This window comes from Melitaea cinxia, chromosome 18 (assembly GCF_905220565.1).
Source record: "Melitaea cinxia chromosome 18, ilMelCinx1.1, whole genome shotgun sequence".
In the NCBI taxonomy this organism is placed as follows: domain Eukaryota; kingdom Metazoa; phylum Arthropoda; class Insecta; order Lepidoptera; family Nymphalidae; genus Melitaea; species Melitaea cinxia.
Window position 1 is genome coordinate 2,191,119 of NC_059411.1, and position 10,599 is coordinate 2,201,717.

Consider the following 10,599-nt stretch of genomic DNA (forward strand, 5'->3'; position numbering starts at 1 on the left):
GCCATTCACCCGTCGCCACATGATAAATAAATGAATAAACGCCTTACGTTAAATAGCGCAACACAGAGATTTACGTCTGTGTCAGCGTTTTTCAATCAAAAATCAAATTACAAGCAGAAAAACCTAGACCACTGTAAATACCTGTACGGCCTATACAATGTTTACAATGCTTACACGGCCATAATCGAACCCGCAACCCCCAGCACAACAACGGATCCAACGTAGACTATGGTGTATCCGCACCTGCAAGCATACCTACGGTCCATAGTAGGCACGAGTGCATGCCTACAATTTTCAGCCGAAACATTAAATCTTTATTTTGCTTTGACTCGATTATTTTATGGAATAATGAAATACCTGGCCTAAAGAAAAGGTCAGCGAAAAAATTTAATTCCGTTTTCTCTTAATTCATGGGGAGGCAAATCGAAATGGGCTGTGTCTATCCACCAAAACCCTAAATGTCTGACTTCCTTCAATAATTATATCCATGCCTAAGAGGTGGGAGAATTATCAAATTCAATAGTCATTTATAAGTCATAATTTCTCATGAGTGAGTTCGTAGTCTGACTAGCACTTCGTAAATTTTTTAGTGGCTGTGACCACAATCTTTTCTGAGGGCTGAATCCACCCCTGACCACAATAGCTAGTACTGTGACCGTTGCGCTACCGTGTCTGTCGTGATATTATAACGAATTCTCCCCATAGGATGTAAAGTTCATTTCATGGAATGTAATTCCTTCTTATGGTCTCAGGGACTCCCAATTTCTCGGCTGGCACCTAGTATCCGTAATGTTATAATAATGTTGTAAAGACCAGAAACACTTGTCATTTCTAAAGGAAAATCTTTTAAAATAATATGGATTTATTGGCAAGGGATTGTTTAGATACATGGCACAGACGATTTATCGCGGGCCTAGAGAATCTCTTGGATGTTTTCGCTCTTTTCGTTTGTTTACTTTTGGTAAGATTTCGTATAGAAATCTCAGTGGTGACTTACGGATCTTTTTTTACAGTGAAAAGAAATAAGTCAAAAATATTGCATATAAAAAACAGTTTTACGTGAGACCGTATGATAAGTTTTAAATATCAATTGAGTGTAAAACTAAGTAACAATCCCTACGATCGATACCGATAATGTTACCCCTGATGTCATTAAATATTTATTTTTATCGACACCTTTAAGACGTTACTGCTCTGTGCAGAAATTGTTCAACTCGACTTACACGAATCCCCAACCCACGACCCACGTCCAGCTGCGTGGAGGATTAAGGCGTTGCGAGACTTTAGTGAAATGCACTCATAGTCTTTTACGTCTGTCAATATCTATGGTTGATAAGGAAAAAAGCGCGGGAACTTTGAAGTGAAAAGGCGGTCTTTTTTTTTCAAAAATATTTTATTAATTTTATAATTCATTCACTGGAGTTTTTTATAAATAAATACTTATAAATTAATCAAGAGATGGGGAGAAGTAAGAAAAGGAAAAAGAAGGAGGAAGGTAACGCTGAGGACGACTCGTTGAGCTCCGACTCCGAGTCCATAAAATCTGTTGAGCTAACAGACGCCGAAAGGTATGCCCCGTTTCGGGTAGCCGATTACGTGCGGCACTACCCTGAGAACGGGGGTAATTTTGACTATATTGTATTCCTGGAGAGTACAGAGGCTGGCAAGCCAATCGGAACAAGAGACATGATGACACTCGCTAATAGCATAAAAAAATATAATAAAGGCGTGAAACAACTAAAACGCATTAATAAAAGTAAAGTTGGAGTTATCTTTGATAGACCTGCTTTTGCTAACGCGGTCTTAGGCAACAAAAAATATCTTGATGGGTACAAACTTAAAGCTTCCCTTCCGGCTGCCGCTACAGAGGTCACTGGGGTTATTTCTCATGTGCCTATAGAATTATCCAATAAAGAAATATATTCAGCTCTAACTAGCACGAAAAATATTATATCTATACGTAGATTTATGCGACGTGTAAGAGAAAATGGAGAAATAAAATTAATCCCCACAAAAACAATTTCTATAACCTTTTCCTGTCCCAATTTACCAGATAGTGTGGACCTCAACAGCTGGCGGTTCGAAGTACGGCAGTACATCCCGCCAGTAAAGCAGTGTCTAAAGTGTTTAAGATATGGTCATATTGCAAAATTCTGTAAAAATTCACAAAGATGCAGCATTTGTGGCGAAGGTCACAATTTTAAAGATTGTCAGACTCCTTATACTGCAGCCAGTTGCTGTCACTGCTCTGGCAATCACATTGCCATATCCCCTGCATGCCCTGTTAAAAAAGAAAAAATCCAGCTTAACAGAGATAAATTTCAGAAAAAAAGCTTTGTTGATGTTTTAAACAGCTCTCACTTTCCATCATTAAACAAAACTGATCAGTTCTTATCTCTTTTAAATTCCGAAATAATACTCAAATCTATTACAGAAGCTTTAGTAAAACTTATAACACTAAACAAAAATAATGAAATACCTATCTCTTCCCAAAATATTAAAAATGTCCTGCAAGATACATTAAAAAAGGTTACTAATAAATAATTTGTACTTTATGGATACTTTAAATATTGTGCAATGGAATGCTCAGAGTATTCTACACAATCAACATATTTTTAATTATTTCCTTTTGGACAAAAATATTCACATTGCGTTAATTTGTGAGACTTGGTTAAAGCCTTGTCAAAAATTTAAGATACGTCATTACAATGTAATTTGTCTTGATTCAGGAAACACCCACAATGGCGTAGCCATATTAATACATAGCTCTATTTCTTATTCTAAAATTGATACTTTTTATGATGACTCCATTCAAAATGTTGTTGTTCGTATAAAATACTCTAGCAACAAAGAACTTACTATCATAAGCTTTTACAGTCCAACTAATTGCAATCCTGCTTTTTCTAAATCTAAACTAGACAGGTTAATTAAAAGTTTACCAGAACCAATCTTCCTAGCAGGAGATTTTAATGGCCTAAACTCAGCCTGGGGCTGTTCTACTTCTAATTGTCGAGGCAAAGACATTTTAGAGTCTATCAATAACAATAATTTGGTTATACTTAATGACGGAAGTATGACCACTGTTGGTTCGCACATATGGAGACAGAATGCTCTTGACTTAACCATAGTATCACCTTCATTGGCTCTAGAGTGTGACTGGTCAGTACATGACGATCCCTTAGGCAGCTACCACTTTCCTGTAATCACAAAAATTTTACTTAATAACAATCATTACAATGCCACTCCTATTCCCAATAGTAGCTCACTACCCTGCTTCCCTAACCTGAACAACGTTGATTGGAACATTTATAATTTAAATGTCCAACTATTGCTCACTGAATTTTCTCTTGATACACAAGATCCCCTTCATAACTACACAAAATTTACAGATATTTTACACTCAGCACTGTGGAAATCATCTTCTATTTCTAAGCACTCTTTGGTTAATACAGCTTTATCTTCATGCTCTCCTTCTAACTTAAATAAAAAAAAAAAACTTCTTCCTTGGTGGAATTTCAATTGCACCAAAGCCGTATTAAATAGCAAAAACGCTTATTTGACTTTTAAATCTGATCCCACTGAGGCTAATTACATTAATTTTAAAAGACTACAAGCCACCAAAAAATATATTATCAGAAATGAGAGAAGAAACAGTTGGATAAAACTTTGTGAACAATTTAACAGATCGACTCCTATATCAGTCATTTGGACGTATATGCGAAAATTTAACAAAAGCTATTCTCCGCCTTCCCATAACAACTCTGACTATTCTTGGATCTTTGATTTTCTCAAAAAATATACTCCAGATACTGTAGAGCCAGCCTTTAATCTTAATTCTTTCTGCCATATTCTTCCTAATCAAAATTTTATTATAAAATCTTTTACCATTGTCGAATTAAATTCTGCTATTTCATCCAGAAAAGACTCTACACCTGGCCTTGACTACATTTCATATAAAATGCTTAAACACCTGTCTTCTCAATCTAAACTAATTTTATTAAATATCCTGAATCTTCTTTGGGAGCATAATCTTATTCCTATGGATTGGAAGGTTGATTGTTTAGTACCTATCTTAAAACCCAACAAGGACAAGTTTAACTTTGATTCATATAGACCTATAGCATTGACTTCTTGCATGGGAAAAATATTTGAACAACTTTTAAAACAAAGATTGGAACATTTCATAGAGTCTAATCATATTTTACCTTCTAATCAGTTTGGTTTTAGAAGAGGCAGGTCTTCAAGGGAGAGCATTGCTCACTTACATCTTGATATTTATAATGCTATACAATCAAAGCAAGCTCTCGCTGGAGTTTTCTTCGATGTAGTTGGAGCCTTTAATAATGTTAACCATCATATTCTATCCACGGAATTAGCTGCGATTGGTTTACCTGTAAAAGTTATACAATGGATTTTTAATTTTTTGCACAGTAGGAAGGTATTTGTTAAGTATAATAATAGACTTATTGGTCCAAGGCTTTCTCATAAAGGTACATGTCAAGGTAGCATTTTGAGTCCATTGATTTTCACACTTTATATACATAGATTAAACTTAATTCTAGGCTCTCATATATACAATTTACAGTTTGCTGATGATTTGGTAGTCTATTGTTCTAGTAATAATATAACTACCCTAAATCTTAAGTTAAACGAAGCTTTAGTTAAATTAAATTCTTATTTTAATTATCTTGCATTGGACATTAGCTTTGAAAAGTCTAAAGTCATAGTTTTTAATAAAGTAGGGTCTGAAAGAATTAAAATAAACTATAATAATATATCTCTTCTTATCACAAATGAAGTTAAATTTTTAGGTGTTATATTCATGAATAACTTATCATGGAACAAATATGTAGACCACATAGTTGATAGAGCTCTTAAGGCTCTTAATATTTTAAAGTCTCTTGCAAAAACATATTGGGGTTCTGATCCAAAAATCCTTCTTACCCTATATAAATCTCTTGTACGCAGTCATTTTGAATATGGATTTCTATGTTTTTCTGCTAATGACAAGTTGGTTAACAAATTAAATATTATTCAAAATCACAGCCTGAGACTTATCACTGGCGCCATGAAAACAACCCCAATTAATTCGTTACAGGTCGAGTGCAACATTTCCCCTTTACACCTTAGATTTAAATATTTGAAATACTGTTTTTTGCTAAAACTGTTTTCCATTAGTAATCATCCTCTAATTAAAAAGCTTAATTACTTACATAGTAAATATCCTGTAAATGCTCCATTAACTTCTAATAACCCATTTATTCTCTTCGAATATTCATTCATGTTAAATCTAAATAACCAACACAAAATACACAGTTCTAGCAATTGGATGTGTTACGAAAAGGAGTTTGACTGTCTTATTAATCAAATCGATATTATTATTGACCATAAGCTAAAAGAGCGCCAGGAAGTTTACAACCTCATAGCACAATACTCTGATAAGTTCAAACAAGTTTACACAGATGGATCAAAAAATGATATAAATGTTTCCATGGCCTATTATGTACCTCATCTGAAGTTTGGCCAAGGCGTCAGATTGAAAAAGGAGATATCAATATTTACAGCTGAAGCTCTAGCAATTACTGCTGCCCTAGAATTCATTAAAAAACAAACTAATCAATATTGGCTGATCATTACTGACAGTATGAGCGTTCTAAAGGCTTTAGATAATTATCAATTCAGTGCTAATACAAACTTCATCATTTTAGAAATAAGACATCTCCTTTATCAACTATCCAGAAGAAACTACAACATCAAATTATTGTGGACACCTTCACATATAGGAGCAAAGAATATAGTACTCTCTACCGAGAGAAGAACGACGTCTTCATAGTAAAAAAATGCAACCATAGATTTATTCACTTACATACACTAGCGCCACTGTGAATTAGCACCAATGAAAAATACGGGCGGGAATATTCAAATTTGCCTTGAATTTATTATTGTTTGGATTGCTAAGTAAATATTCTCTAAGCTGCGCACATAGAGAATATTTACTTAACAACCAAGTAAATGGTAACCGAAATGTATTAGCTAAATGCCAATGAAACAGCCAGAGTATATTTTATCAATTATTTATTTCTTAATATTTTAATTTTTCTTTCTAAAGATTTATTTTTTTCTTCCTCCTCCATTTGTCGGTTTTTTAATATTGTATATCTCTTTATTACAATACAAAATGTGCTTATTTTAATGTAGTTTTTGTTTTCATCGGTATGAATCCCACATTTATTTAAGCAACTGTAATCTAAGCATTCTAAAAGTATCATTATGTTTTTTTTTAAATCATTTACAAAACCATTTTCTTGTAGATAATTATTAATAATTGTCGCAATACTTTCGACACATATTACAATATCCTTATTTAAATAGTTTAAGGTATTTTGAGAAGTATTATACTCTCTAAAACTTGTGAACAGGTGTATGGCTTCAGGGTCATCTGTTAAAAATACCTTTCGGCAATTTTCACAGTCACTGTTCCTTAGTTTTTTAAAAATAAAGCCACACACATATGCACAAGCTTGTGCTTCTGGCGTCGCCTGTTCCACTGCTTCAACTGCATCAGTTAAAATGACTTCCAGGTTTAGATTAGCAGAATTTTCTGCAGTCAGATTTTCAATAGCTGCATGTTGCTGTTGTTGAAAATCTGCCGTTAAAAACGTAGAAAGATTATTTTCTAAAATGGCAGTATCATCTTCACAATTTTTTTTATCCCCTGTATGCCGTAAATTGGTTATAATAGCCGTTTTAACCCCTGCCACAAATTGTTCTATTGTGGGATTATAATTGCACCCACAGTTATATCTGATGCAGCCAAAACAGTTTTCCAACGGATCTTGATTCAGGCGACGCGTGGAAAGGCTCTTAATGTTTTTGGCCTGTAAATTGTTCCACAACCTTTCTATCGCATTTAAAGTGTGTATCCATCCTTGTTGAGAAGGAGGAATTGTTTTGCTCCCCAGGTATTTCATAGTGGAAATAAACCTTCTCATTTCATTGAAAAGGGCTATGTGTGGACTCCGTGAAGTCAAGTTTGTGGAATGCCTTTTTCCTCTACGCAGGTCAGGGCTATCTGCATTGACAGCATCAAACAACTCGTCAAATTTTGAAACAAAACTTGCAGTTGCATGTGCTTCATTTGGAAGTTCATCTGCAAAGAAATAGCATCTTAAGAAACATACAAATCACTATTTACACATATATATTACAGTTATTAATAAAAATATTCATAATACGGGAGTATTATACTTTTCAATATTTGTTTCATTTAAATCTTCACTTGAATTATATGTACATTTAAAAAGAAATACCCAAAATGGTTCAGCCATTCTCAAGTGATGTACTGGTAAGAACTAAATTTTTATTTTTATAATATAGATTGAATTGGTTAACTCACTTTTTGCTATTTTTGCTAATAAACCAGCTGCAACGGAGTGGCTAAATACTTGTGCTGCAAGCTTCACTCTCATCTGTTGCTTGACGTTGGGATGAATGTGTTGGTCTGTTAGTGCAGGCGCATAAACAAAGTTTGGGTTGTTTTTGTCCAGATTATAAAAATTTTCAATGTGACTCCATTTCACTATGCCTATAACAAACAAAAACACATTCAAATGACACATGATCTACTGATAAATACACAATTTCTATAATTAACCCCATTACTAAGACTTCGCTGTCCATCTGTCTGTCTATCCATCTGTCACCAGGCTGTATCTCATGAATCGTGATAGCTAGACAGTTGAAATTTTCACAGGTGATCTATGTCTGTTGCTGCTATACCAAATTACTAAAAACCAGAATAAAATAAATATTTAATTTTGGGGCTCCCATATAACAAACGTGATTTTTTCCCCCGTTTTTATAGATAATGGTACGGAACCCTTCGTGTACGAGTCCGAGTCGCACTTGGCCAGTTTTTTTGATACACAGAGTCGGCAAGGCTCCTTAAAAAAATACAGTCCTGTTTTGGGAACTTTATATGCTAGTCATAAAATATGCCCTATAAAATAAAATAAGTTTTTATTACCTTTAATAATCTGGTCACTGCACTGAAAATCAGTTGTGCACTCAACATTATGTTTCAATAAAAGATTTCTAGTGCATTTCAGCAAATGTGGAGGATCTAAAATTGCCACAATTTCCTGTCCAGCATGTGAAAAATATGGTTCCCTAGTTGTTGCCCCCATGTTACTGAGCACTTTTATATTGACTGTTGAGAGATCACACACAGTAGCAACAACATTAATCCCTGAATTGAAGCATTCTATAAGTATCTGAAATTAATTGTAAGATACATTAGCACAATTAATACAATCTTTCGTCAAGGCAACATTTTATGGAGACAATATTTACCTCTTTTAAAATCACAGTCATTCTATCAGCTGTTAAAGCATGTGAAAAATAGAAAGCGATAGGCTGCTTCCACTTTTTTCGCAATCCAGTAAGCATAAATACTAGCGCCTTGGTCGCAATTTGCTTATTTCGGCCATGATTACCATGATCTTGGAAGCCCTGTATCTGGTCTAATTTACAGTTATAATGCAAATGTTTCCTTATAGACATTTCATCAAACAACAATAAAGCAATATTATCTTCATCCATTTGCTTCTGTGCCATTTTCTTTAAAGATTCAAACAAATGTTTGTTTATACCTGGTTTCAGGGGCACACAATTCAGTAGTTTATTAAGACAACTTTGGCCTGGCAATGCAAACAGTCGCCTTAGTAGCCTGTAACAGGCTGGTGACTTTTTATAAATCACTAAGGACATTAGTTTTTGCTCTAATGTGTACCTTCTTCCTTTCGGCTTTCTAGGGCAATTTTTCATTTGACTTTGCAGTAATGCAACAAAAGCATTTGAAATTTTTAAATTGCAAAGCTTCTGTATATTCTCATCCTCTGAAATTTTTTCAATTATATTCATCTTCTTTTTTTTCAATTGTTTCCTAAGTCTCATTATTTCCCTTAATCTTTTTTGGCACACATAGTATAATTTTACTTCTCTTGTAGACATTTGACTAATTTTTGTAATATTTAGTGTTTGTAAAATGCCACGATTTTTCTTCGGTGTGAGATGAGATGGCAAAGCATGATCTTCAGTGGCACTTTTTGATGCAGATACCAGTCTTGGTGCATACTGAAACTGTAAATACATTTATAATCATAGCTATCAATTCGACACAAATTAAAATTCTTTAAAGAACCTCATTATGTGTGTGGTTGTTTACCCTCCACCATTTGGGCCCTGTTGAGCTCAGAGATATAGTAGTTTGGTTTTAGTTGTATACGATTTACTTTGAGTCCCTTTAGTGCATCGTCATTGTCACGACTAAAACCAATAGCTATAACATAGAAAATTATACTTACTTGTTCCTTGCTGGAAGTACTTGGAACTTCTACAAAACTTTTGTGACTTGATGTAGAAGGTTCCATTGTATTTTCGATTTGTTTCAATGGTGTTCTTGTCGTTGATTGTCCTGCTGTAATAGTTTGTTTTATACCCTGAAATTAACAACAAATATTTATATAGTTTTAGTTATTCTACATAAATATTTTGGAATTTAGTTATATTAAGATTATGAGTATAGCACTTTGAAACCGGGTTATGTCTGGGTATGCAAATGATTCATGCATTAGTTCATTATTTTTAGTTTATTAAACACACACACACACACACACAGAGCACTTTAAAACAAACAATGATAAAACTTCTTTTAGAGTAGATCACTCTTAAATGAGTTTAGATAATTCGTAAACAGTAAAAAAACAGTATTGTACCTGCTCAACAATAATTTCTCTAGCCCTTAATAGTTCTTCTACTTCAGAAGATTCAGGAACAGCAAATTTGTTCAGTTTTTGCCTTTCACTATCATAGAATTGAGAGGAGTTAAAGTGTCTTCCACATAATACTTTATTTTGAATATGTAGTGACTTTAAAGAATCTAAAGAGGACCAGTCCTTATTTGGCCAACAATACTTGGCCCAAGCACGAGCCCTGAAAAAGAAAACAAAGATAAATCAGACAAAGAAAACCAATGTATGGGTGGATAAACAAATAAACATATCATAACAAACAAATATTTCAGCTAAGACATGACATGCTCTCAGTTCAGCAGCTGTAAATAGAGTAAAAGATAGACAAACAACTGTCATACATTTGAAACTATTCGTTTGTCGATAGCCATTATTATTCCACAGATCGAGTCCTTGTTTTTAACAATAATGAAGACCTCTAATTCGATCCCAAGTAGTACCCAAAAGAAAGCCTCCTAAATGTGTTTTGATCGATCCCACATTTCTAACATTTGCTTACATTATAACCTCCTATACGCTTCTTACTAGAACCCTTAGAATTCCGCTAATTAACAAAATAAAATTCATTCTGCTGAATACTCACTTTGTAACATTTTCATAAGAATTTATAATTCCTGGTTTTGGGAACCTGTGGTAGGTCACTGACATATCTTCAGCTCGCGTTTTACCACACTTGGCACATTTTCTGTGATTGTTTCTGTTGTTTAATTTGTCCATATTGTCAGATAAGGTTGCACAACACACAGAAATACAAAAAAAAATAAAAACCACTAACCTAAAAACACTA

At 33.9% G+C, this 10,599-nt stretch overlaps 1 long non-coding RNA gene across 1 annotated transcript; it reads right to left on the reverse strand.

Moving 5' to 3' along the window:
- Window positions 1–8,914: 8,914 nt before the first annotated feature.
- LOC123662057 lies at window positions 8,915–10,052 on the reverse strand. The gene is made up of 3 exons (XR_006744439.1): window positions 9,777–10,052; window positions 9,366–9,500; window positions 8,915–9,141 (listed from the first exon to the last, which is right to left on the reverse strand). It is a non-coding gene; the product is annotated as an uncharacterized LOC123662057 (long non-coding RNA).
- Between the last annotated feature and the right edge of the window lie 547 nt (window positions 10,053–10,599).